General features: G+C 44.6%; 1 protein-coding gene across 9 annotated transcripts in view; it reads right to left on the bottom strand.

Annotated features, from left to right (window-relative positions):
* Positions 1 to 27478, bottom strand: part of Apbb2 (amyloid beta precursor protein binding family B member 2) — a 325526-nt gene that overhangs the window by 241908 nt on the left and 56140 nt on the right. For all 9 annotated transcript variants that reach the window (XM_038324988.1, XM_038325004.2, XM_038325021.2 and 6 more), the window contains exon 2: positions 11751 to 11906. The gene's annotated coding sequence lies outside the window, so the exon portion shown is untranslated. The remainder of the gene's footprint in view (positions 1 to 11750; positions 11907 to 27478) is intronic.

Raw genomic sequence — 27478 nt, 5'->3', positions numbered from 1 at the left:
CTCTAACCCTAAGAATAATAAGCCCAATTCAACATTTTCTTTTATAAGCTGCCTAGACCATGGTATTTTATCCTGACAATAGAAAAGGAAAAACTGTACCCACCATGACGGCCTGTATGCACTCTGGAATAAAGAGCCAAAATAAATCCTTTCTGCTTTAAGTTGCTTTTTCGGGGTGTTTTATCATGGTAGCTAAACAGTAACTAATACAGTCTATAAGATGGATTCCTCTCCAGGCTGAACAACTAGAAAATCAAAATGACAACCTGACTTATTTTCCAAAGCCTCTACTTTCCATGGAAGATTTCTAAAAGCTTATAACTTCAGCTCTGACCCCCAGCCTTCGCTGCTAAGGAATCCCAGAGACATCTTCTGAGAAGGTACGGGTTCCAGGCACTGTAGGAGAGTCTAGACACATAGCACCAAAGAGACAAAACGGTCCTTCCTCCCACAGATGTCCTAGCTTTAGAGTAAAAACAAGCATGTACATTAAAATAGACAGTAAAATAAAATACGAGGTTTAAAGCAGAGAGGCTGAGAACACCGAGGAGGGTAAACAGGGGGGCTTGTAGCTGGGTTTGAACAGCCAGGCTAACCAGACAAAATCAAGGATGGAGCTGATTAACGTTTGACTGTAACTTGGTCTGATCAGATCCCAGACACTAACCGGCTAGGCTCCTCCAGCTGAAGACCACAGAGATGGGAGGGGTTCCCAACAGCATTCTCTGCTTAGGGCCATAAGGGCCTGGATGCTTTAACACCCATCTTATAAATATTCATAAAATTCCCTTAAAGTCCACAATGCAGAAACTGGTAAGCCGTCCCCAACCATGGAAAGCCTACCCAAATCCCTCTTTAGAGGGCCCCTGTGGTGATAGTTCATTTGTATTTTAATAAATAAAGCTTGCCTGAAGTTCAGAGAGTAAAATAGCCACACTGATCAGTTTTACAGAGCACACACCTTTAATATTAGTAACCACGCTAGTTAGCCATTGACACTGGGTGGTAGTGGTACACACCTTTAATCCCAGCACTAGAGAGGAATATAAGACAGGAGGAGATAGCTCTCAGACACAATCTCATTCTGATATTCCTGGAGGCAGGATTGCCATTTAGGACTGAGGTAGAGGTAAGAGCAAGTGGCTGGCTGTTTTGCTTTTCTGATCTTCATGTTGAACCCCAATTTCTGTTTTGGGGTTTTTAATAGTTGTGCTACAGTTCCAGCTTAGTCTTACTAAATAAACTGCTGCTTGCTAAGGAATTTTCTACTTAAGCATCGATCTCTTGACTGAATGCATTCCTTCAAGAAGATATCAAATACACGCATGCACACACACGCATGCACACACACACACACACACAAACACACACAATTCACCACATCCGAAGACCGCCCACAGGTAGTCTATAAATGCATACCCCTGCCCCCAGCTGGTGTGCTTGTATCTTCAGGCTACAGTCTGAAGACAAAACACAGGAGCCGGTATTTGATATTCTTTACTCTCTCCTTCACATCCCTCTGGAGACCTCAGGTGGGTACCCCCAGCCCCCTCCCCATGTCTTTCCTGATACAGACAACATAATCACCACCTATCAATCACAAGTCCTCACTGTGAACCGGGGACTCCATCCATGCTACTTGGCATTCACCAAATCCTCCCAGCCCTGTTCCTCCAGGGTGCCCCGGTCTCTTCTAAGCATTACCCCAATGTCTCCTCCATTAACCATCAACTGCATACCCTCTGTAGAGGATGAACACAGAGACTGAAGAAGGGACAGCTCGCCCCTGGAACCTTAGCACCCAGCACAGTACCCGATATACACAGAAAGACAGCAATAAACACAAGAACTTAAGCCCTGTGCACAGCATTCAAGATCCCTCAGTCTGGCCCCACTCTGTGCTCCAGCCTTACCTAAAGCATCCCCTACTACCTACGCCCTTCCAACAGCACTGATGGCTCACCTGTACTTGGGGGCACATTCCTGTCCCCCGTCTATCCTTCCCCTGGCTGCTCCCATCTAAATGTATCATCACAAGCTGAGTGCCTCGGGAGGTTTACATCAGCTGTCTCGACCTGGCTCAGAAAGGAAAACCTCTTAGCCTTTGGCTGTTATTTGCAGACCCTGGATGCACTGTATGGAGTACGTATACTTGGCCTCGGTGGCTGAGGGTAGGGCTTTATTTTTCCCCCACTTCAAATTTTCAGTGTTAACACTCAGTAGATTTCAAGGGCCACTTGAAAGATCCTTATTCGGTCCTTCCGTAAATATTTGTTGAGCACCCCAATAAGCAGGATTCTAATGGCAGGGATATATCAGCAAGTGAAAACAAAGAAAAATTCCTGACTTTAGAATACTTACAAACACATTCTGAGTGAGTAAGTGTGTGTGTGTGTGTGTGTGTGTGTGTGTGTGTGTGTGTGTATTTATTTTTAAGGGAGGGAAAAGACTAACTTAAGGTACAAGTATAGAATATAGTGTGTTAGAAGGTGGTAAATTCCACAGGCGAAAACAGTACAAGGAATTGGGGCTGAGTGTCGGGGAAAGTTTGCAGTTCTCACATCAGCCAGAGCAGGGTTCAACGTGGACAAAGACTTGAGAGAGGAAGTGGCCATGCAGACGAGGAGATAAGAAAACACGGGCAGAAGAAACCGCCAGTGCAAAGGCCCTGAGGACAAACCTGACCAGGGAGCCCAAAGGCCAGGGTGGTTAGAGAAGTTAGCCAGGAGGAAGAGCCACTGCCATCTGGAGCCTTCCAAGCAATTATCAGAACTTCATCTTTTACTATGAGGATGGAGAAGCATTATCCTAGCTCCGAAAGGAAATAGCATGGACATTCTGAGTGTTGACAGGGTCATTCTACTGAGAACAAATATAGAGAGAAGGGTATCAAATCAGAGCCATCAGCTAGGAGGTCACTGCACCGGCCAGGCCAGGGAGAATGAAGGACTAGGCCATGGGGCAGTGTGAAGAAGACACTGAGAAAGTCAAGTTTGTCAGCTTTCTGCCAGGCTAGAGCTTGGAAGCATGTCTGTATTCTTTCTTAATCTCCCCCTAATGTAGAACACTTTAGTACAGTACAGTACAATCCCTGCACTGTGTTTTCAAAGTGGTTTGAACAAGGGGATCAAAATTCCCAACACAACTAAAGTGGAAAAAAATTAGGTATTAATACAGAAGTCTAAAGAAAGATGAACCAAAATATTGGATAGTCACACGAGGTATTTATCAAACTAGTTTATGATTTTAAAACTCTCCTAAGTTCTGTTGATGTTGGAAAACTCACATATCAATTTTTAAATCAAGTATTACTCACTGAAATATGGATATGTACAGGGTAGCCCCTGGTTTGTTCTCCGGAGTACCACTGCCTAGAGTCTGAAAATTTCATCTTCACATCTATTATTAAATTTCAATGGTCAAATCAGGATCAAAATCATACCAAAGAAAAGAGAAACTATGCAGTGGTGGTGCATGCCTTTGAACCCAGCACTGGGGAGGCAGAGGCAGGCAGATCTCTGAGTTCGAGGCCAGCTTGGTCTACAGAATGAGTTCCAGAACAGCCAGGGCTACACAGAGAAATCCTGTCTCAAGCCCCTCCCCCTTAAAAAAAGGAGTTTAAGGGAGTTGACCTGTGATCTTTGCCTAGGGATTTTAATTAAGAAAAATACAAAATCCTGATGCAGAATTCACTTAGAATCAAAGTGGTTTTACCTGAGCATCAATCAATCAATACTTCCAGGCCCAGCACACAGGCCTTTCTGAGCAAACAGCTCTCTGCTCTGCAATTAGATCGACTTCCCAGAGCCATCCCGGCCTTGCAGTCAGGAGAGCAAACAAGACTCAAGCAAACAGAGAGCAGAATGGTGCCTTCTGCACATTTCAGCACCAGGGCTTCTCTGTCCTTCAGTCATATTAACTACATACCTACCTGTCCCTTTGTGCTTCTCTGCTCCAATGGGTGAGTGAGCGGCTGCTGGGCTTGGTGCTAAGGATCAATCCCAGACCTCACACATGGCAGGGAGCCAGGCAAGCATGCTGCTCCCAGCTACATCCCTGGCCCTCAGTGTTCGACCTAACAAAGTTTTAAGGCAATGTTTGCTGAATCTGCCCCTCTTCTTGCGCTCTCACTAGCTCTCTCTCTTACACACACACACACACACACACACACACACACCTATTTCCCCTCATTTAGAGAAAAGAAGAACTAAAAATAAACTCTAGAGGAAAACATCTCAGTGTTTTTAAAATTACTCAGGATTTTATAACAAACATAGTAAGAAGGAGGGGAGAAGGGAGAGAAGGAGGGAGGGAGAGGAAGGGTGGAAGAGAGAGGGAAAGAGAGAAAAGAGAAGCATTCTAGAGTACCAATAGGTGAAAACACACATTGCCAGCATATGTGCCTTAAAGAGGGTGGACACAACACATGAATTTACAAAACCTTTTCTCGTGGAATGTGTGTATTTGTATCACAGATCTCTGCAAGCCACCACCCAAACAGACTTCACTCACTACAACCATGCTACAGAATAGCTTACACAAACACCTTGGCATCAGTCTAGCAAGGCTGTTCGTGAAACCGCTGGTGATCTTGGGGTCCCACAGCATCTGTTTTAGAGGTTAATTTGATCTCACACCAGTCCCTTTTCTGCTTCTAAGCATCACACTGCCCTGCTTTGTCTCCAACTGCATCACAGACCTGACAGACAAGCAAGCTGCAGCTACCAAAGTCAAGCTGGTTAACAGACAGACTCCATGAATCTGGCTAGGCACCGCTTCCTGCAGAGCCAGTGGCTGGTTATCACAGCTCTCTGAAGGGTCCCAAGCAGCTCAGCTTTCACAACACACCGAGCAGGGGAAAAGGAGGGGACAGATTGTCATCTACCACATACTTTACTAACAACACTACCAGCAGAAACTACTAGAAATGCAGTAGACAGACCACAGTCTCGTGCTATCGGATGTAACAGATCCTGATCCTTGCCATTGTCAAATTCTAGACAGCTCCCAGAGCAGTCAACACAAAGAAAGTGGAGGCGCCCACAGAGGTATGGAGCCCAGTCAGAGGGTTAGGCAGCCAGGAACGGGGTCCCCCTTGTCTAAGCAACTACTTGGGAGTATCCGATTCCCCCCACAACCACACCACGTCAGGTAACTCCCAGCATGTTGATGGAGAGCAGGGCAGGACCACACACATCTGCCAAGAAACACAGGGAGACTTCTGAGCATAGTCTGCATTTTTATTTCCACCTCTGGGATGCAGACAAGGCGTTTTTCACAGGTAAAAAACGCTTGAGACCCTCCCCCACGGACACCCTCTACCTTCCACTAATTCCTCAAGAATAACAAGAGGCCATTTTCCCAGGCCTAGCCTACATTCATGTTTAGCACTGTCTCTGGAAATTCCTAAGTATCTTACTCATCTATTACTTTGGTGGAGTCTTTATAACTCATTAATTACCATTTTTTAAAAATGAGACGAGTACAGAGACACATAGAGTTTGCTATATGCTACCCACTTTGTAAGGGTGTTTTTTGTTTATATGGGTATGCCACAGAGCGTGAGAGGAAAAAAATCTGGTTTTAGTTATTAACTATTTTGTATGAGGGAGAGAGAGAGGGGGGGAGGGAGGGAGGGAGGGAGGGGGAGGGAGAGAGAGAGAGAGAGAGAGAGAGAGAGAGAGAGAGAGAGAGAGAGAGAGAGATCAAATAACATAAATCAGTTCTTTCCTTACACACCATGTGGGATCTTGAATATTGAACTCAAACCATCAGGCTTGGCAGCAAGTGCCTCCAACTCCTGAGCCACTTCACCAGCCCTGGGTTCAAATCTAAATGAGTAGATATAAGTAGATATAAGAGAGCCATTGAAAAAGTGAGGTAATGCCGTCTCCCGCATGATGTAAACTGAGAAGCACTTCCGTACCCAGTCTACTGGGCATGCTCAAGTGAACATGACATACGCTCTCACACGCTCTCCAACCCCAGAAGGGCTGGCGCCCCGCAGTCTCTGCTAAGGGCTGCTTCCTCCTGCTTCCTCCTGGAACTCCCACAGCAGCTTTCTGCAGGGCACATCTTACCACATTCCTCTGAATTCAGCAGAGCTGCACTTCAATAAACGGATCTACTTCAGCATCCCTTCTCTCTCCTAAGTGAACACCTGCTCAGGATCAGTGGTCATGCTCCATTCTCTCTGAGAATCCGGAACTGAGAAGCAAAGAGCTGTGGCTGGCATTTCAGCCATTTTATTTCCGAGACAGATCTTGGGGATGTCCCTAATTACAGTCCAGCTCTCCTGTCACTCAGACACTTAAGCCAGACACCAGGAAACAAGGCACGGCGGGAGCAAACTAGCCCGGCAACCTAAGTATGCTCAAGAAAACATAGCTTATGAAATCAGTATGGGATAACTGACTGGGACACTACACCTTGTCCTCAGATGGGCCTCAGTTACCAACAGTTATAATAATAATAATAATAAAAATAATAATAATAATAATAATAATAAGCCATTTCCTTTCCTTCTCAAAGAGGGTTGAGAGGGCAAAGTACACAGAACGATTTTCTAGTGTAAGCTAGCACAGTGCCGATGCTCATTTTCTAAATCAATTACCTGCTTCGATACTGTCCATGTGGGAACATTCAACAGGCCACTTTTGTTTATGAATGAAACCGGGAATCGATAACTTCTTGGCGCACATAATTTGTAAGCTTCCATTTTGAATAGTTGTCGTGTAAAAATATAGAACTTAGTGGAACGGTATAATCGGACTAAATGTTTTATTCATCTCGGATCAGTATGGGGCTCAGAAAGCACTGTCTGTTCTCCTATCAGTAATTATATTAAAATACATAAGCATAGACTGCGCGTCACTCACATATGGTATCTATCGCAGCTCTAAAGGGAATCTGAAAACTACATAGAGAAATAAAATATAAAACATATAACATTCCAAGCAAGCACTCTATCAACGTAGTCTTTGGTAACAGAAGTAGCCTCAGTCAGTCCTCTCGTGGGCTCAGTGAATGGGAATGAACTGACCAGATTTTGTGTTTACGGTCAAATTATTATAGCCTGGAGACTTCACAAATGCAACTGTGCTGTAACTTCAGCGAATCAATCTTTCTGGACCTCTAACTTTATCCGCCACCCCCCCCCAAAAAAAAGCGCCATTCAAAGTAAAGGTAAGAGGTTATGCTCACCGCTTATAGTTTTGTCAGTTTCAAAAGATGATTAAGGCAGAGTCGTGGAGAATTTGATGTTTGAGTCAACGAGAAAATGGGCATCAAACTGTTTATCATCTTCATGAAAGGCAAAGTATTGCTCAGATTTTGAGTAACACGGGACTGGGGCCATAGCTCGGTGGTAGAGCCTGAGCTCAGTAGGTGGAAAGAGCCGGTTCATTACCCGGTACCCAAAATAAAGCCAGTAAGACAAGGCAGCAAATACAGCAACCTCTACACGATGCACCAACATTGGCTCCTTCCGCACTGCCGTCCACCATCTCAGATTCTCATATGTATGTCAAGGGAAAGCTCATAGACACTAAGATAAAAAGTGGAAGAGATGCAGATATAATGCAGGTAACAGAGGTTTTTGTTTGTTTGTTTGTTTGCTTGCTTGCTTGCTTGCTTGATGGAAATGGATGGGCTGCAACGAAAGTCTAGTTCTCAAATCCATTTCATGGAAAACCTGCACTACGGAAAGCACTGGCCGAAGGATAAGCATGCAACTCAAACGGACTGAGCTGCACATCTATGAGTGACCGATTTGCTAAACCGTCACATGTCAAGCAGAGGATAAAAGAGCTCCTTCAGCAGATGGTGCTAGAATATATATGCAAAACAATAGAACAAAAAGGTAGTCTGGACCATCCAGCATTAGTAAAAATTAACCTCAAATGGATCAAAAACTAAGATGTAAGGCCTAAAAGAATAAAAGTTCTTTAAGAAATAGCAACAAGGGTATCTCTGAACTTTAGCGAAGGTCAAGAGTTTTATACCATCAGAGTCATGAGCTGTACATGCTGGCACATGCCTGCAATCCTAGCTCTCTGGAGGCAGAGCAGGAATATCCCAAGTCTGAGGACAGCTTGGACTACATAACAAATTTCATGCTAGTCTGTGCTACATACAAAGGGAGAGTCAGAGACAGGAAGGGAGCAGGAAACGGAAGGGAAAATGAAAAAGAACATGAGCTGAACTTCGTTATAATCAAAAGTTTCTGACCATTAAGAATATCATTAGTAAAAACATTACACACATATAGTTTTCTATATTGATGTAATTTAGAATTAATTAAAATTTACATTATATCACTGTGGGATATTGCATCGACTAGTTTTACGACAACTTGACACAGCTAGAATCATCAGAGAAGAAGGAGCCTCAACTGAGAAAATTGCCTACAAAAGAAATTACATCTTACATTGCTGTAGGTAAATTTGAGGGCATTCTCTTAATTAGTGACCTATGGGGGAGGGCCCAGCTCGCTGTAGGTGGGGCTACCCCTGAGCTGGTGGTCCTGGGCTCTGGAAGGAAGCAGGCTGAGCAAGCCAGGAGCAACACCCCTGCATGGCTCCTGCATCATCAGCTCCTGCCTCCAGGTTCCTGCCCTGATCTCCTCCTGTGGTGAATAGCGATATGGAAGCATAAGCTAAGTAAACCCTGTCCTCCCCACTTGGCTTTTGGCCACGGTGTTCCATCCCAGCAACCATGACCCTAGCCAGGACACATGCAGAAGAGAGACTTCATCAAGAAAATTAACGAACACAGTCAGAGATTAGGTAGTGGAGGGAATGTGTGCAAATCTTACACACACACACACACACACACACAAAGAAAGCACAACAGCCCAATAACTATACACACACACACACCACACACACACACACATAAAGAAAGAAAGCACAACAACCCAATATAAAAGCAGACAAAAGATTTGAACAGTCATTTCCCTAAAGAAAGTACAGGACTGGCTGCAGACATGCAACTAGATGTAATCTGCTCTGAAAACAACACTAAGAAAATCACACATCCAATTAAACACCATCAGTGCTTAGAAACAACCATAATGTGGTTGTCATTACACACAACCAACAGTACTTCCATATATTGCTAGCAAATAATCTGAAAAGGACATTTTTAAAAATTCTATTTGTAAAGGCATGAAAAGAACAACAACAAAAACCTCTTGGGAATAAACTTAACACAGAAGTAGAAGAGCGGGACCCTGAAAACAGCACAATGCCGCTCAGAGAACACGGACCTTTTAAAAACATGGAGACACACTCCATGTCACGAGTTCATGAACCAACACTCTTAATACTGAGATAGCATCACTGGGATTGCTATCAAAGGGCTGGTTCAACATTCAAAACGCAATTAATACTACAAACCACAGCTCAGCTGCTTTTCTTATACAGCCCAGAAATGGCACTACCGACAGTGGGCTGGGCTCTCATTCACCAATTAGGAGTCAAGAAAATGGCCCCACAGGCACGCCCTCAGCCAGTCTGATGGAGGCAATTTCTCAGTTGAGGTTCCTTTTCCCTAAGTCTCTAGTTTGTGTCAAGTTAACAAAAACCTAACCAGGGTAATTCTATCTGTGTTAGGATACATTATCACAGACCACAGAATAGACCAACCACACAAAAAGAAAAAAATCAGAATGTACCACATTAAGACTGAACCTAATATAAAGTTCAGACTTCAGTGAATTACATCAGTACTAACAGACGTGCCAAACTGATGTGAGACATAAGGAATAATAGGGAAAAGGCAGAGGCAGTTACACAGAAACTGCTCCATTCTTTCACAGCCAAGCTTACTCCCTGCAGAAGTCTACTAATTTTAAAATAAGTAATGATAATTAACAAAATCAAATAATGACTATAAAGTCTGACAGTCACTGGACTGGAGAGAGGGCAGTCTCAGCACTCACCGCTGTGCTCGGATTGGCTGGGATGGAAGCCAGATGAGGTTTTGGTGAGAGCAGCAGCCCTGCCCAGGCTATTGAACTCTGGGCAGCTTCCTGACAACCCCTAATTTGGCTGCTCCCAGCCATTGTATTTACAGTAAACAAGACACCACTACTAGCATAAGGAATTATCTTCCTTATCAGCAATTTGCTCTAAGTATAGGCTCTGGGAAGCCTTCCTTTTAGATTCAAAAAGCAAGTAATTGAGTTAAATAGATTTTGAAATGTTCCTGAAACCTAAATCCTATTCCGCCCTTGTTAACAGCCCTCTCTACCAGTCTCTCCACCACCGGAAGAACTGAGTTCCATCCCTGCCTCCAAGCAGCCTGTTCTATGACTCCACACTGGCCTGCCCTCTCTACCCTGACCCTGTGAAAACATAATACCCCACAGTCATGTTACTTAGAGACCTCACAGCCTGGAAGCCACTGCCATCTGGGTGTTTCAGATGTGACAGTCACCTGACCCACCAGCTAATCTGTCTGCAAAGTGAAACAGGAAATGCTGCCTTAGGGCTAATTCGGGGACAGAAGTTCAAGCACACAGGCACATGTATGTCTGCTTATTTGATTGTGTTAGAATGCATGCATGCCTATGTGTATCTGTGCATGTATGTGTATATATGTATATATGTGTGTACAGGTATATGTGGATATTATGTACATGTTATCTAGGAATACTTATATGTGTATTTCTGTGTACATATATGCTCATACATATGCACGTGTGTTCATATGTGTGGATATTCATGTATCCATCCTCCCCAACTTCTGCTCCTCCCTGTATCTTTCTGCTCTGATTTCTCTCATCAATTTATTTCCCCTAAAGTTGCCTCCAGCAGCTCCAGCTGAGCAAACTCACAAACAGAAAAAGGCTCTTTTCAATACTTTTCAGTGACAGGACTGAGGCCTCCAAACCCTGATCATTGTGACCATGACTGGACAGGACTATGTCACATGCCCAGAGTGAGTCAGTGAGTCCTCTCCTCCAGAGGCTGACAGTGAGGCCGGGGTGATACCCTCAGGGAAATCTGACCGATTTGTTAAGGATGCATGGCGAGCAAGGCCAAGCCAGGTTCTCAGCCTGCTGGATCCTCCTTCCTAAGTGAAGACCTGACAAATCTTCATCGTTCATGCCTAGTACCCCGCCACTGAGAGCTGCCTGCAGTACTGTCCCTGGACATGCACACCTCAGAAAGAATCCTACATCATTTCATTCTGATACACAGAACTATGATCACACATTCATCTAAACGCTATTGTTTTGGGGGCATTTCCTTTCTATATGATCATCTTAATGTCAAATGTACAAATTACTAAAAAATGAATGGGTCAGTAGTTTTTGTTTGGGCAGAAAAGCAAGTATTACAATTTTGTCAAACAGTGTGAACAGCCAAAGGACCCCAGGAGAAACGAGCCACCCTTCCAAGTATGAACCTAGATTAAGTTATCTAGCCTTGAGTGAGGAAGCAGTTTTCTTCCTACTACGAAGCCAAGACTAGTGGGGCCGTTTTGGGTGGCCTCTGTTCGTATCTGTATTGAAGATCTTCCTCTATGTGAGAGAGAAAATGAAAAAGAAAGAGAATGAATGAGACAAAGGACAGAAAAGGAAAGAAAACAACATTCTACATGGAGAAAGCAATCAGGATGCCTCGCTGACATGGATCTGGGAATCTCTCAATTAATGGGTGATGACCATTTAGGATCGGCTCCAAGTACGAGAGAAAGAACAGAACCACATTCCCAGCCAGACCCACTTCTCTAACACCAACCTGGGAGCACTTGAGTCGGCGTCGGAGTCAGCTTTTCACAGGGGCTTTCGTTTATAGATTTTCCATCCAGCAAAGGTCTCTAGTCCAGGGCTGGGCAGATCCGACCACAGCATGCTTGGCTAGAGAGCACAGCAGCTCCCCGGCAGACGCTCCAACCTGGAGGGGCAAAGGCAGGGAGCCATTAGTAGGTCTGATATTCTCATTCATATACATTCTCCATCTCTCTTCCCCTCCCTCCCTCTCTCTCTCTCTCTCTCTCTCTCTCTCTCTCTCTCTCTCTCTCTCTCCACCATAACCCAAGCAACACCGTCCAAAGATTTAAAATCCTCAATGAACAGAACCCACTCTTGTAGGCACCCTAAACAAAAGCTGGGCCTACTGTGGCGGAGGCTGGAGCATTGAATCATTACTGAGAAGGGTCTCTGACCAGTGATGCCCTCTGTCTGTGGAAAGTTTTAAAGCCAGATGTTTTAATTAACCACGGAAAGCACAAGCTATAACTAAAATTTCATGAACACACTGATCTGCCCCATGGAAAACCACAGGAATGTTCTGGCAGGACCAAGTCTGAATTCTTGGGACACGGCGGCCTGGAGTCATTCCCCTTAGGAACTCAAACAGAAAATTAACTTGCTCAATATGTTTCAAAAGAGCAAAATGAAACCCAGATTTAATCTCAATCAAACACGAAAAACATTTCAGAACTTCAAAGGACACCACAAAGACACCAAAGTAGAAACCACAAAGCAAGCTTTGTGTCCTTTAGTAATCAGAATGTATTTTCATTGCAATGTGAATAGTGCCACAATTTTATGGGCTGAACAACAAAAGAGAAACTAAACATCTTTTGTTTCCTAATAGGGGAAATTATGTACTAAACCAATCCTCAATAAATAAGCTATAAGTATTATCAAATGTATACTGTACCCATAAGTATTACCAAATGTATACTGTATCCATAAATATTACCAAATGTACACTGTATCCAAATGTACATAGTATCCTTAAGTATTATCAAATAGATACTTTATTCATAAATATTATCAAATATACCCTGTATCCATAAATAATACAAAGGTATACTTCATTCATAAATATTATCAAATAGACACTGTATCCATAAGTATTATCAAATGTGTACTGTATCCATAAATATTACCAAATGTATACTGAATCCCCATAAAAGCAACCCATAACTACTCAACCACTACAGAGCCACACCTTAGCGCCAGTGATCAAAGACACTCAGACAATCACTATTAAAATAACTGATGCAGATAATATTGGGACGGACAATTTCAGCTCCCAAAAAGCAAATGAGGCAATCTTCTGACAGCAATTCTTGAGCAGTAAGAGCTAAGAGACTATGAAGTCTTCACGTGTTAGCGTTAATTATACTAGTAGCTATGACAACATCTATACATTCTAAATACTGAAAGCCTATGCAAGGAGGAATGGGACCAGTGCTATTCTCAGAGATCAGTCTACAATTCTTTTTCTGTAAGTCAAAACAGTATCCATCAACCCCTCACAAATGTACCAGAAATAGTATCGTATTAATCTCTACCTTCACCTGAATCTTCAGTCCCAAAAACCAAAGAAAGCAAGATAATAAATCATATCAGCAAAGACTAGCCCATGGATATTCTAAAGACATTAAAACATAAATAATGGCATTTCTAGAATGTATTTCTATTTCCCTTTTGATGCTTTCCAGCTTATATACAATTAACATATATGGTTTCCACAATTATAATTTTTTAGGGGTTTTTAAGAGTAAGAGAATACAAAACAAGACTGGGATATCTATCTATATTCACCTTCTCTGTAGATTGCCTTTTATCAGAATAATAAAGGCTAATAAATGAAGTATTATTCACCTAAACTCAATACATACTGGTCGTCCCTGATACAAAAATTAAAAATATTCTAAAACCTAAAATGCTTTCAATGCCAACATGGCGCCATAAGTGGAAAATTCCACGATATAAAACTTTGTTTCATGTAGAAACTTCTCCAAAACAATGCATCAATTTACCTTCAGGGTACATGTATATGGTACCATGAAACAGAGATTAAATTTTTGTTTATACTTGGATCTTACTCTCAAAATATCTCATTATATAAATATCTCAAAATCAGAGAGAGAGAGAGAGAGAGAGAGAGAGAGAAGAGAGAGAGAGAGAGAGAGAGAGAGAGAGAGAGAGAGAGAGAGAGAGAGAGAGAGAGAGAGAGAGAGAGAGAGAGAGAGGAGATCTGAAAGACTCCTGGTCCCACGCAGTCCACTGAAGGACATCACTGTGCAGCACTTCACTCAGAAATTAAAAACCCCAGTGTGCAGTAACACTTCAGGCTGGCAAACAATACTGTCCTAGAAACGTTTCTTGCTCTATCCCACAAAGTTACCACAGACAGAAAATTCTACCCAAATTTTGTTCTCAGTAGCCTGCCACATGCCCATCCCTTAATTAAAAGCCCCGCCTAGGAAGAGTTAACAGTTTCACAGTACCAAGGTCTTTAGCCACCCTGGAGGCTCTGAGTATCCCAAGAAACAAAGGAAGCAATGGCAGAATCTTGCTCCTAGGGGCCTTGGTGATCGCACCCAGAGAGCCCCTGTCCAGAGAGGTCAAATGCTTTTCCTCCACCGTACTCCAAGGAAGCTGGCATCTGAGTCTAGCTTTGGGTGCCTCAACTCTGACCCTATACATAGCTCCTTCTACCACTGAGATACCTCAGCATTCACCCTCAGAAGTAGCACCTGTATGAGTCACACACACCTGCTAAATCTGTATCAGCAAAATCAGAATAGACAGGAATTTGTTCCACTGAAACCAAAATTCAGGGAGGAAGAAACGAAAAGACTCTACTCCAGGCTTTAAAAGCCACAGCTCTGCTCACAATGCTCTCAGAGAAGGAACAATGGCTGTACTGTGCACTGGCCGCAGGTGTCCTCAACTGAAACTGCCTGTCAAGCTGAGAGCTCTCTGGTGCGAGCCCTGGCCTCGTGGATAACAGCGTGATTCCCCCCAGTTCAAAGCAAGACGAGAGGTTTTCAACAAGATAAAACTATGCTGCACCACACTACCTGCAAGAGACAGGAAAGATGCATGCTTGCCCGTTTTAGAAATCCGTGTTTCGTGGTACCGAGTCCTGAGGTGTACCTCTAAAATCATATCGGTCTTCAGGGAGAGACATTAGCAGGTTGGGGAAAGAGAGCGGCGGGGGAGGGGGGGGAACAAGTCGGTATAAATGAAAATAACAGAATGATCTCTGCACCCTCACAGAATGGGTAGCTTTTCCTTTCCTCCAGAATTATTTCTCTGAAACAGAACCACCTGTGCTCCTGCTAGCTGTCCACCTGCAAGGTCCATTACATGTACATCGGCTGCATGAGAGTCTCACCAATGTGACTGGCTTGAAGAGCAAGGGGGCAGGCAGGCAGATGGCAATGACCAGCTCAGAACCGCTCGCTGAAAGGCCTTCCCAGCATCCTCTCCCCACTGTGTCACAGGATAACAAAGGCCTCAACTGTGAGCAGCACCAGGGATGATGTGGCCCAGCTTTGTCATAGCCCAGCCCAGCACAATGGCTCTGCCTTCACTGGGAAGCCAGGGGGTGGGGAGCTTTCTACCCCAAACTGCTCTTAACATCTCCACCATCCATGTCCATGGCTGCACCTAAAGAGGATAGAGTGGGAACCATTAGCTGTTTCCTCACTGCCTCAGTTCTAATAACTAATGTCCAATGTCCACACAAGCAAAAGGACTGAGATGTTTGCTGATGTTTTCCAGCAACACAGGAGCTGTGTGACAAGTCACATTCTAGTGATGTCATTTGTCAGAGATGTCTGACAGTCATCTGTCAGAGATGACACCGTTTAAAGTTAGCAGTCTGGTCAGAACTGACCTAGCAAGCACAAACTGCACAGAATCTTGGTTGACGTTAGCAAATGATCTTTCTCAGCAGATGACTAAGGAAAATGAGAAGGATGTGAGACAAGGCATCGTGAATGTGTGCGGTCTTGGCTGTGTGTTGTTTGGTTTAGGGGCTGCAGCTAGCAGGCTTTGGTGAAATATGCACCCAGGAAGTGCTACCCTTGGAGGGCCTGAATATTTGACCAGCATTTGTCTCTTCCTTGCCTCGTGTCCCGTGGAAGATTTCTGCTTCGTGGGCCAGATTCCAGAAATGTCAGCAGAGCCAATTTATCACTGCGAAATTTCTATCTCAAAATGACCAGGCACGCAAGACCAGAAAGAATAGCTGGAAAGCAGCCCTCTCGGAGCTGCGAGAGTTTGATTTCAAAAGAACTGAGATTGTGACCTTGGGTGATGGCTCACTTGATGAGCAGAATTCAAATCCCCAGCATCTGCAGAAAGGCTACTTGTGGCCGTGCTCATCTACAGCCACAGTGCTGTGAGGGACAAAGACAGGATGAACACCACCAATCTAGCTCCAGGTTCAGCTAGAGAACGATACAGCAGGGTACCCAATCTCTTTCTCTGGCCTCTGCATACATAAAGAGAAATGTACATATACCACACACACACACACACACACACACACACACTCTAGACAAATAGAACAATTTAGGTTATCGGTATTGATAATTTACATCTCAATATATGGGAAAGAATAAAAGCTGTTTGAAAGGAAGACGAGTTTAAATCCCCACCACTACCATATTATCACAGGTTCCTACCGCAGGTAACCCAGGGACTATTGTGCACGCTCCACACTGGCACCCAGCAGGGCGTGTGGTCAGTGATGAAGACATGCTATTTGGAAGACGCTTCATGGAGAACTCTCTCTGCCCTAGTTTAAAATAAAGGGGGTCTGGACTAGAGAAAGCAGAGGGAAACAACTGTTAGCTACTGCTCGGAGGCTGTTTGGGAAGGGGTGCAGAAATCAACAGCTTGTAATTCGAGCTCTGCTACATAGAACCCAAGACTTCTGAGAGAACTAACTTGGCCTCCTTAATCCTTGGTCGCATTGTTCCTCAGAGCAGGAAGGATGCTATCAGCCAGCCAGGCTCTTGAAGGCACCAATTACTCGGACCAATTAGGAAGGCACTGTGGAATCTGTAAAGCACCATGCCAACCAGCAAACTGCAGCAGCTACAATGCTGACAGAGATGGGGCTGTGGAGACAACCACAAGCTAAGGACATATATGCAGCTCCTTCTGAGGAGAATACAACCTTCCAGGGGAGATCAGCCTATTTGTACAACAGAGGCACAACTGATTCGCAGTAACTAACTGCTCTCTGATTAAACTTGAGGCCCACACCAGAGAAGAGGAGCCATGCCTGGTACTGTAAAACTAGCCAAAAGCTCCTGGGTAGGAAAGTCATTGGCCCTGGTGGCTAACTCACTATTATGAAGCTAAATTGGCATAGAACCTAAATATTTCTCTTTACACTATAGACTGATGCTCTTCTCAGCAGCTCTCTGCAAGGGACTACAGACTCTGGCTGCCCAAGGTGCTGAGAATACACGGCAGCTGAGCGCTCAGCTATATACAGGACAGTGTACCACACCTTTAAGGAAGGCTCAGGAAACATAGCAGGGTCGGAAAGAATGTAAAAGCCAGAAGAAAGGGTGAAAGATGCAAAATGCTACCTTCTGGGCACGTCACAGCCATTGCAATTGCAAACCCAGAGAAACTGTTACCTGCACTGGGCCAGCACAAGCCTGGCCTGGTCAACAATCAGCCGCAGGTGGGGGAGGGGGCTCTTCGGGGCTCTGCCCCTCACTGCTGAACTACTGGCTACTGGCAAATTCGGGGAGAGAGAAGTCACTGTTTCCAGTGTGTACCTGCTCGTGAGTCTACCATGTTTGAATGTATACTCTCAAGTCCTGGTCACACCGGTGGCCCTGGTGAAACCCAGAAGGTCACAAATGAAAGCAAAAAAAAGACATGAATGTGGGAGAGGGGCTTAGAGGGAAAAGGAACTGACGTGGGTGAGTGGGAAATGGGGGACAGTAGGGAGAAAGCAGGCAGAATATGCTCTGTGCATGAATAAAATCAAAAAACAAATGAATTACAAGGGAAGGAGGCAGTGATCTATATGAGGAGACCCAGGAGCCGCGGTGGCTGCAGGCAGTCTGGAATCAGCCACCAGACAAACATCAGATCTTGTCAGATTTACAAGTCCCTGACAATGTTCACCAGTGAAAAGGTGACAGATGTGGTCATTAAGTTTGGGTTGTTTAATTATTGGAGATTTATTAATTTAGTACCACTGTAGATGCTAGGGATTTGACAGTGCACATAGCTTCCATCTAATACAGCCAATTTTGCAGTCATTTCTCATCTATATCCCCTGTAAAATACATATTCTAAGCACAGGTGCATTGGGCTTTCTTTTGGCCACCAACCAGCTCCCAAATCATGACACAGAGATTTATTAATTATGAATGCTCAACCTTATTTTATGTTTGTCCCACTAGCTCTTATAACTTAAATTAACCTGTTTCTCCTCATCTACCTTTTGCCTCAGGCCTTTCTACCTTTCTTTCATTCTTATGTCCTACTCCATGTCTGCCTGGCTGGCAACTGCCGGGGTGGCTGACCCTAGGCATCCCTCTTTCTTCCTCCCTCACTTTCTTCTTTCCTCTCATTCTCACGCCTATATGCCTTCTCCTACTTACTCTCTCTGTCCATCAGCCCTGCCAATCCCTCTCCTGCCTAGCTATTGGTCGTTCGGCTTTTTATTAGACCAATCAGGTGTCCTAGGCAGGCAAAGCACTACATCTTTATATTGTTAAACAAATGCAACACATCTTTAAACCATTTAACAAATGCAACATTAACGAAATCAACACATCTTTACATAGCTTTTAAAAATGCACAATAAACAAATTAACACATCTTTGCCAATTTAAAGTAATATTCCACAACACATAGACCCATTCGTGCTGCTTCAGTTATATATGTTTTTTGTTTGTTTGTTTCATGGTTGTTGGGTTTTTTTATTAAGCAAAATATACAAACAAAAGTGTTAACAGGAAATGTTCTACTTGGTCTGACTGAAGTACACACTTTACTTCTTGTTTTCAATTTCAGGGTACATTTTACAACATACCAAATAGCTGCCAATATGAAAGACAAACTAGAGAGAATACAGTGTGTGTGTGTGTGTGTGTGTGTGTGTGTGTGTGTTTTGTGTGTGTGTGTGTGTGTGTGTATGTGTGTTGGCATGGAGTACAACACTCCTCCACATTCCCTCCTCACCCCCAAGGAAAAAGAAAGCATGCTGGAAACCGTCCAATAACAGCCCTAGTTTTAACAAGGAGCATATCAGCTATTTTAGAAGCATTTCCTGCCTATATTATTTTAAGAGTAAAAAAATATAAATTGAATTATTTATTTTAGAAACTAAACTCAAGTTCAATTTTTAACATGCCAAAATGGCTGTCTTAACAAAGTTTCTATTTTTAAAAATCCGTTTTATTTAATTTTTGGGGTGGGGAGGGGGAATCCTGAAACTAGGCTGCCCAAGGTGTAGACATCCATGTTGTCCAAAAACTTAATATGTGTTGTAAGGAAAGAGCTAGTGAAGGAGAAAGAGAAAGATATGGAATGCCCACCTACATGTTGGTATTTAAGGCGAATACTCCACAACCCACACACCTGAAACATACTGAGAGCCCGTCAACAGGCACAGTAAGGAAGAAAACAAACATCCAACTAAAAGCGACCAAAATGCAGGACAGGGAGGCAGCCAGCGTAAGATCATTGGCCCAGCATCTCAATGCTCTGGATCTGACTGATCCCCAACACTGAAAAAAGTATGGGGAGAAAAAAGTGACCAAGATGCTATTCAAGTCCAGAGCCAGGATTCCCAAGACCATAAAGCCAGTCTGGCACAGCAGGCCAAGGGCGGAGTCTAGGAATCGGTATTCCTCGTTTACCACACATAACCAAATAATGCACACAACTGTAGGAGCCACTGGTTCAGTGCCTCTAGCTGCTGAGGGAGGAAAGGTATTGAAAGGCTCTTACAGTAAAAACAGGCGATGTTTGGCTGGGGCTTCTCATTCATTATCCACACACACCCTGTAGTAGGAACCATTACAATACCTATTTTTGAACAAGCAAACTTGAGGCTCAGGTCGTGAGATGACTTGACTGATACGAGGCTTTTAAATCAAAGGCCCGGGGTTTCCAAGCAGTCTCGCCAGTCAACCATGTTTTCTTGCTGCTCCGACTAAAAACCGAGAGGGCTAAAGGTAGCTTTTCTACTCCAGGCTAACGATGCCCCATGACCGCTCATCGCTGACTTCCAACAATTCTAGTGTAAGATGGTAAAAAGAAATGAAATTTCTACATTAAATCAGGTTCTACCTCTATAAAAGAAAATGGAGTCTACCTAGAGTGCGCTAATGTATTCAGTCGGATCTGCAGTTCTTTTCATTTCTCCCAACTAAAGCGCAGAGTTGTGGCTCAGTGGGAGAGTGCCTGCCTACGGCCCTGAGTGGCTCAGTAGCGGAGGTGGAGGCAGAGGGGAAGACTAGAATACCAGCGAATCATTCATCATTCCTCAAAGCCCAGCCAGAACGCAATTCCTCCATGAAGCCCTCCAGGGTACCTCAGCATAAACACTTGTTGGGGGTTTGCGATTCCAGCGCTTCCCCCACAACGAGCACAAGCTGGTGTTAATTTCCAAGATTCAAGTGCCTTACCTTATCCATCTCTGCAGCACCTGACCACCCCAGCCTGGGCTCAAGCTGCCTGTCCTCCTCCTGGCTCTCCGCTACCTCTCCACGTGTTCTGCCACGGGTTCCTTCCCACCTGGCTACTAGAATAGGAAAACGTTCAAGCAGTTCATTCTACCCTGTGTCGTTTAGTACTGGCTGTCACCCCAAGAGGATGGAGAATAACCTAGAAGCCCAGCCTCTGGGCATGCCTAGGAGGATTTGTTTAGCTTGGGTTAGCCTCTGGCCACTCCTGTGGGTGATGACCTAGGCTAGGTTGACTCAACCTTAACTGTGGGCAGCATCATTCCACAGGCTGTTGTGATGGCAAGAGTTAACCGTCAACGTGACAGACAGCATCGGAATCGTGTGGGAGACTTACAGGGAATTATACTGAATGTGATCACTGAGGGGTGGAGATGCACTCAGTGTAAGCACCTATTCCTTGTTGGGATCTGGACTGAATAAATGGAGACGAGAGCTGAGTAGCAACATTTGCTCGTCATTCTGCTTCCCAACAGATGCGTTAATGGACAGTTCTATCAGGCCCCTCAGCTTTAAACCTCCCCCCCCCAAGATGGACTGTACTCTGGATCTGTGAGCCAGAATAAGCTCATAGGCACAAAGTGGTAAGCCACCTGTCCGGCCACCATAACTTCTCCACCAAGACAGACCGTACCAGCCAACAGAGAGGCAAATGAAGCCTTTCTCCCTTGAGTTCTTTTCACTGGGTATTTTTTCATCCCAACAAAGAGAGTCACTGAGATCCACACCTCCTCGCACTCCATGCCAACCTTCCCAGTGACTCCAGCGGCCAACTGTGCTCTGATGAGTTCCGCCCTCCCATCAGCACACAGGCATTCATTCATCCTTCACTAAGATGTCCTATGCTCCAAACGCAACATTCCTAGCTGGACCTCCTTGACATCTGTACATCCTAACAACGACACCTAACTTCAGAGGCTGCTGGGACCCTCAACCTCTGACCTGTGTTACAGCTGTTGCCACAGACATATTTCTCACACTTTTAACACAACGCTGAGATGTGTCTTATGAAAAACTGACTTTTTAAAAATAGTGCTGCTTTTCTTTCATCTATCACTGCGGCCTCAGAAACACTGTCCTCCTATAGTCAGTACACGTAAAAGACCACCTCGGTGCATGCGTCTCTCCACTGCCCTACGACAGCGCTGTCTGGCGGAACACTCTGAGGATGAAAATGTACCATATCCATGCTGCTCATTACAGCAGCCACTGGCCACCTAGACCTTGAAATTGTCACGAATGTGACGAAGGAAGTAGATTTTTAAACTTGAACTTTTCTGAAAGAGATTTAGAGGTTTCTTGCTCACAATTCCTTTCTGTAGTTCAGCCCTTCTCGGAACAGTCACTGCCTTCTCCCTGAAACACAGCCTGAGGTGGTTTAAATAGGGATGGCTCCCCATAGTGTTGGAATAGCCTGGTCCATAGGGAGTGTCATATAGGAGGTGTGGCCTTGTTGGAGGAAGTGTGCCTCTGTAGAGATGGGCTTTGAGGTCTCACTACGCTCAAGCAATGCCCAGTGTGGCATAGTTTCCTTCTGCTGCCTGTGGATCAAGATGCAGAACTCTCAGCTCTTTCTCCAGCACCGTGTCTGCCTGCACACTGCCATGTCCTGCCATGATGATAATGAACTAAACCTCTGAAACTGTAAGCCAGCCCCAATTAAATGTTTTCCGTTATAAGAGTTGCCCTGGTCACAGTGCCTCTTCACAGAAATAGAACCCTAACTAAGACACAGCCCTTTAAGAACTTTCTTAGTAAAGACAAGTAATAATCAAAATTAGATTGACTGTTTTTCAAAAAGTTTTACCCCACGCCCTCCTTTGTTTTTGAATAACAATTCTGACAGCACAAAGAAACAACAGTAATTTCTTTAAGGTGTTGTCAATGTTTGCGGTGCCAAGGATCAACCTCAAACATCAGCCTCAAACTTACTTGGTCAAAATTGGGTTTGTATATATGTTCTGATCTTACTAAAATTACCTATGATGATTTTTATTATCAAGGCCAAATAAAAATAGAGGCAGAACTAAAGTCTAAACCACAAATCCTGCTCAGTGCAGGTGTCTAACACAAAGGCATCTTGGACTACAGAGGACGGAAGAGCGGCTGAGCTTCCCGGGAGCTCAGGTCTAGCACCTCGGCTGTCAGAAACGCAATCAACAAAATTATCTGTCATGATAAATTAATGTTAATTTGAATTTTATTGGTTTGCACTCTTGTTTGAATTTACTCTATAAAGTTTTCATTGGTTTATAGTCATAGGCGAGCTAGAAGCATGACGTTTATATACTTAGTTTTATGTTCAGGAATATTTAAGGTACATCATAACAAAATTATTTATTACTGAGGATTTATGAGATTTTTTCCCCCTTTAAAGAGATGCATGAATTACTGAGGTTTAAGGAACATTGGTCTTTATAGACTTGGCCACCTTCGATACATTCGCCATACTCTCCATAAACGAACAGAGAAGCAAACAGAAAGGCACAAGCAAGCAATCGTTTGCTGAGCTCCATCCCCTTGCATCCCAATTCTCCAGCTCCATGAGTCATATATCAGCATTTGGAGGCAGCCTGTCCTCTCTTTTCTCAAACAGAAGCTGTTTCTAATATAAAAGATGACTGGAAAGACGGCTTAGCCCTGTTCCTGACACACACACACCCCACTTTGATTACATTAATTAAGACAAATGTACCTGGCAACAGCACAAGAGATACGTGTCAAACAAACAGGAGTCCTGGGCTGAAGGAAGCTCATTTCCTGATGGGGTTCAATAACCGGGAAAGGAGAGGAACGGAGCATTGTTTTTTCTCAATGAGTACAAGGAGCTTGTAACCATCTTTTAACTCTTAACTTGTTATTCTTTACTGACAGCAGTCCCTTCAGCCTCCGAAGGGTTCATTTTAAAGGCCTGCTGCCAAGATGCAACTTTTTGCAACATACTTGCCCGTAGGTCCATACCTTATGCTTCTCTTCTCGCTGGTCCGCCTAACCACAGAGAAAAAGTCAGTGCACTCGCATGCCTCCCTTGCTGCAGAGAGAAGGGCAGTTGGCTGTCAGCTGCCTTGAAGACGGTGGCAGGTACCCACCCAAGCTAATGCTGAATAGGGTTTACAATGAATGGTTTTTGTCTTGGCTAAGATTTATTTTTAAAAAATTAATCAAGGGGCCAGGCGGTGGTGGCGCACGCCTTTAATCCCAGCACTCGGGAGGCAGAGGCAGGCGGATCTCTGTGAGTTCGAGACCAGCCTGGTCTACAAGAGCTAGTTCCAGGACAGGCTCCAAAGCTACAGAGAAACCCTGTCTCGAAAAACAAACAAACAAAAAAAAAAATTAATCAAGGGACAGAGAGGGAGCTCAGTGGGTCAGGTGTACTTTGCAAGCATGAAGACCTGAGTTTGATGCCCAGAATCCACGTAAAACTGGTGGGCACGGTGGTTTCCATGTGTGATCCCAGTGTAGGGAAGGCAGACATCGACAGATCTCTAGGGTTCTCTGGCCAGCCAGCCTAACCTAATTGGTGAGCCCCACACCAATGAAAGACCCTGTTTCAAACGAGGTAGACAGGATACCTCAGGATAACACCCAAGGTTCCTTTTGGTCACCACATGTGCACACATGCACATAAACTGGGGGTAAGGGGACTACTGCAAATGAGATAGCTCCGGGGGTAAAGACATTTCCCTTGGTGACCTGAACCCAAACCCTGTAATTCACATATAAGGAGAGAACCAACTCCACAAAGGCATCCTCCGATGTCCACACGTGTGCCATAGTATGTGTGCCCACTCACACATACTCAAACTCATACACTAACCAAAAAAAAAAAAAACACTAATCAAGTATAATTTGACATTTTGGCAATAATAAATCGAAAATAACCCTCATGTATAAAACCAACTTATACTTAAATAAATTTTTAATGAAAGTTTCTCAAATTCTAAAACCTAAGGTTAAGATCTGATTTGGAAATTTTTTTTGGTTTTAATCATAGCTACCTCAGGAGCAAGAGAACGCAATTACTTTCTGGTCCAAAGAGAAAAACAGAATACTCTGTTAGTTCATAAGAACGCTGGTGCCATCAGGTAACTCAGTTCAGTAATTCTCAAACCCTGGTTCAGGGTGGGTGAGCAAACGAGGGAGGCACTGCCAGTCTGCGGTGGTTTGAAAGAAAATGGCTCCTAACGGGAGGCATGGCCTCGTTGGAGAAAGTATGCCACCGTGGAGGCGGGCTTTGAGCTATCATATAAGCTCAAACCATGCCCTGTGAGACAGTTCACTTCCTGCTGTCTGCACAAGACCAAGAACTTTGAACCTCCAGCGCCACGTCTGCCTGCACACTGCCATGTCCCACCATGATGATAATGGACCGTGCCTCTGAACTGCAAGCGAGCCCCAATTAAATAAATGCTTTCCTTTGTAAGAGTGGCCATGGCCATGGTGTCTCTTCACAGCATTAGAAACCCTAACTAGGACACAGTCTAAAGGCTGCTTGATGGGCAACTCTGATCCAAATGGTATTTTTTAAAGTGGGACAGTTTTGTTCAATTTCTACCTAGTCTTCTTCTAAGCTGAAACAGAAAAAAAAGAGCAAGACAGTCCACCAGACAATATGCCTGAACAAACCTGGAGACAGATACGGTGTTGGCATTCAAGTATATAGAAAAGGGGCATTCCCAACATAACATTCATAAACTCCAGCCTAATAAACTATTCTGAGAGGTGTGACTAAGAATGCTCCAAAACAACTCAACACAGAAATGGAGACCTCACCCCATAAACAGATGAAATCTCAGGGGCCTGCCCCTGTGACATACCTCCTCCAAAGGGGCCACACCTCCTCATCCTCCTAAAGCAGTTCCAACAGAGACCAAGCATTGAAACATACGCGCCTAAGGAGGCCATTCTCATTCAGCCCACCACCTCAGAGACCCACGCTGAAGTTCCGTCCACGGTGTCACGCACTAAGCAGTCTCTGTGGCTTGTTGTAGCTCTGAGCTACGGTGGCATCCGCACATCTGGGAAGCTTCTCCTAATGGTACATGTACAGCCAGGCTGTCTGGACTGGAGTCCAGAATATGTATTTTCATAAAGCAATGTCACTCTAGCAACCACATAGAGGTTTAAAGGAAAAAAAAAAACTACACAGAAGCAAGTCAGAACTCTTCAAGACAAGCTTTCACAGGAGAGAGGAGAGAGAGGTCGAAAGGGTACCTACCTATCGTCTACAAAGATGCCTTTTACAACCTGTATGCTGCTGTCTGAAATTCCTTTTGCATCAGCTTCCCACAACACAACCCAGAACTGTAATGCTGTGCAAGAAAGGACCGAGACTGGGCATCCACGGTGTGCAGGGTCCCTACAGTTGTCCCCTCCCACAGCCACTTCCTCCCATAGTTACTATATACACAAAGGGGGACAGACGACCCCACAGAGCGGATTCCATCCCAGGTGGGTCTGCCCTGGTCCGTGACACAGGGTCAAGAGCCCTGGGCATGGCTCCTCACCGAGGGCAACGGAGGTGAGTGGAGGATTTAGTACACCTCGCAGGCCACCCCCTCTCACTGCTGAAGCAGGGACAGATTTTAAAGAAACAGGAGAGAGCCTTCCGCTCCCCTTCCTTGTCTTGTCCAAGGCAGAATCTTAGGGGCAGTCTCCAAGCCACCAAGCCTGAACAGTGAATATGTACAAGACAGATGTGGGCCTTAGATCATCATCACCCACCCCAGCCTCCTCCGCACTCCCATAAATGAAAAGAAGAGAGGGTGAGAATTCACAAAAATGTTCAGGTAAAAATAATCTACATTGAAAATGCTTCCTTATGATGAAGTTCGACGATCACAATATACACAGTGTAAGTAACAGTAACTAAACTTTCCTAAACTAAATTGGTGTCAAAACCACATCATTTCACAGTCCCCAAGAAACTGATACTAAGATTCCCATTTTTTTTAATTCAAAAAAAAAAAAAAAAACTGAAGTGGGAGAAGATAAAAATAACTCTCCCAGCACTTAGGAATGGAAATAAAAACCTAGGATTCGGTGTACCAGTTCACACATCCCACCTGGGTCTAATAATCACCACTTAACCTATCAAGTCGGGGAGAGAAAGGACTTCCCCTTATTAGGAATTCTCCTGAGCTGTAAAATGCCTCCGAGTCACAAAGGAAGCAAGGAGGATGTAGAGATTCTTCAACTGAAGCTCCAAGTCTGGAATAAATAAGAGAAGCCTGTAAACTGATTTCCAGCTTAATGAATAGAAAATAAACAGAAGCAAGCAAAGAAAATGGAATCAAGACAGCACATTAAAGGGGAAAGCAATTGGCTTAAGTGTGGACCGTAGTAAAAGCAACCACAGGATGCTGCTCTGGGTGGGGAAATGCTACCAGGAAGCTCCCAGGGTGAAAGCCAAGGCCAGCAGGTGACGCAGTGCAGGGATACAATGGCAGGGTGACAGGCTGCTATGAGGAATGGCAGGGAGGGCCTCACAGGTGCTGCCAGCCTGGCCAAGAAGCTCACCAGGCCTTGGAGAGGAAATGACAGCAGCTGCTGGTTAAGGGATTAGTCAGAGTGCTGAGGAACACCAAGCACGCTCCCATTTCCTCCGCCTGCAAGGACATTGCAGGCTTTCCTTAATGGAGGGTTGATTGACTCTGCCCATGGCTGATAAACCAGAGCATGTCTCTCCACGGAGCACAGTCACGCCAGCAAGCAGGATGCCAAAGTAAGACTCCAGAAGCTGGATATGACAGCAGAAAGTGCCTGTAGTCAGGAGAGCAGGGTTCCAGGCAGAGCTCCACCCACAGTGCCCTGGCCAGACAAGCCCTCAGGCGACTCAGAAGAGTGAGCACTCAAGAGAAGGGTGGGGCAGATGGCTACCTTCTGCTGCCAAACAGGCTTCTCTGTTGCCCTGGTCCTCTTCTCTTATAAGAGGACAGCAATTTCCATTAAGGCCCTATCCTGGAGGAAGGGGAGGAAGGAGGGAAGA

This window comes from Arvicola amphibius, chromosome 1 (genome assembly GCF_903992535.2).
Source record: "Arvicola amphibius chromosome 1, mArvAmp1.2, whole genome shotgun sequence".
Lineage (NCBI taxonomy): Eukaryota > Metazoa > Chordata > Mammalia > Rodentia > Cricetidae > Arvicola > Arvicola amphibius.
The sequence above is the reverse complement of the archived record's forward strand: the minus strand, read 5'-3'. Positions and strand labels throughout refer to the sequence as shown.